Source organism: Aedes albopictus, chromosome 1 (assembly GCF_035046485.1).
Source record: "Aedes albopictus strain Foshan chromosome 1, AalbF5, whole genome shotgun sequence".
NCBI lineage: Eukaryota > Metazoa > Arthropoda > Insecta > Diptera > Culicidae > Aedes > Aedes albopictus.
The window spans coordinates 263,930,436-263,932,397 of record NC_085136.1 but is presented as its reverse complement, the minus strand read 5'-3'; positions in this window follow the sequence as shown (position 1 = coordinate 263,932,397).

The following is a 1,962-nucleotide window of genomic DNA, read 5'->3' as shown; positions in this document are numbered from 1 at the left end:
ATAATCAAATTTTCAGAAACTGTTCAACATTTGGGTGGTGTTCAACAATTAGCGAATTACCCTAAACCATGAGATTTGAGAATTTGAGTTTTTACCAACACTAGTCTTAGTACTGTAATCTAGAGTCCGAATGATAGCTTTTAAACAACTTTTGCAGATAACATTTGTAGCAATTCAAAAATTGGTACTGACCGAGTGGATCTCTATGAAACCACGTGACAAAATTTTATTCAACAAATTTAAACTTAGCTAAATAACTTCTAAAACAGGGGTTCCCAACCTTTTTGAGGCGGCGGCTCCCTTCATCAATTGTCAAAACATCTAGGGCCCAATGAAAGTTTTTAGAAAAAAAAAATATGAATTAAATGAACCAAACCGAGATTTTTGGGTACAGTGACCTAGTCATACATTTGCTGTGGGAGGGATTTTCGACGATCTGTAATACGTTTTTTATTTCGACACTAACATTTCGTTAAGACTAATGTATGTACATCCAATTTGAGTCGTGGCTGAAAAATAGCGGCGCAGCCGCTTCTTCTCAAGGCGTTTTATACTGAAAATTTGTTCTTCAAACTGTGGCGGCATGCAAAATTAAAAGTTGGTATAATTTGCACAAAATAGAATAAAAATTTTACAATTGTGTTGGTAACATCGCGGTCCCCCTAGACTGGCTTTACGGCCCTCAGGGGGCCGCGGACCACCGGTTGGGAACCCGTGTTCTAAAATATCAAAAACCCAGATTAATCCACCTGGTGGTGATGGTGCCTTACTCGTCATATATGTATTCTTGATCTTTCCGTTGACGTTAGCCAAAGTGTTCCTGAATCCTCAGAAAACTACATTTAAAATACCAAGCAAGAATTTTACCAAAGCAGTCATTAACCCGGGAGCGGTCGCGTCGTGTACTGAGTACACGCACCATGAAAAACACACGCTTGTTGTTCACAGCGTGAGCGCAGCGTCGCTGCAGGTAGTCAAAGACGCGAGGGTTAAAATGGGAAACTTATTTTTGGCTCTATAGTTATTTATGCAACGAGTTGCAAAATGATGATTTTTATTGTACGAGCCGTGCATTTATCCAACGAGGCTTGCCGTAAGTCGTAACACAGCTATGAAGGTGACTCTCCAAAAGATAAATGTAAATTACACTCACCTCGTGAAGAGTCGCTTTCATAGCTCTGTTACGACTTTGGTATTTATGTGCGACCCTTGCTTTATTGGGAAAACTTTCAGATAAAACTACAAAATAAACATCCTTGGTTGTCTGCTGTTGCTCCTCTTGAGATTAGTAAATTGGCTGGGTTTTGTACAACTGCCACATGATTCCAGGAACAGCTTTCTGTGGCTGTAGAAGAAGAAGATTTCAGCCAACAGAGAAGCACAGTGGAGTCTACACAGAAAAATGTGTCTGCCTTGATTTTGAGAGCTACTATGACATTGTCGTACATAGAGTTGAGCTGCAACCAGCAGTGCTTTGTAAACTTGTAGTCTCGGGATACTTTGCTATGGTTTTCCGTCTTTATCAAGACGGAATGATCCAGATGGCTTGCATGTAGATTTTGGCGATGGTTATTATAGGTAGGCCCAACGAGTTCAAGTGGTTCGCACAGCGTGCTTTGTTCGATAGAGCGATGCGTTTTGAAATTCCGTCGATCGATTGTGGGCCGAATTGAGTTTTGTATTGCAAAACATCGGTGCTAGGCTCCCAATGCCAATGTAGCCCCGAGCGTTTTGATGCACTGTTCGCTATCGAGCTCGATTGAAGTTTTGAATGCCTTGTCTTTCCACGGGACATCCTGAATGACGGTTGATTCATTTGTGGCCCATTTTCGTAGCTCAAAGCCCCCTTGTTTGAGAAGAGATTCCATCTGCGTCCGAAGTTGGATGGCTTCGTCTGTCGTGTTTGCTCTTCCCAAGCAACACACCTTGTTATGGAGAAGTTGCTCGTACTTCTCCAAAACA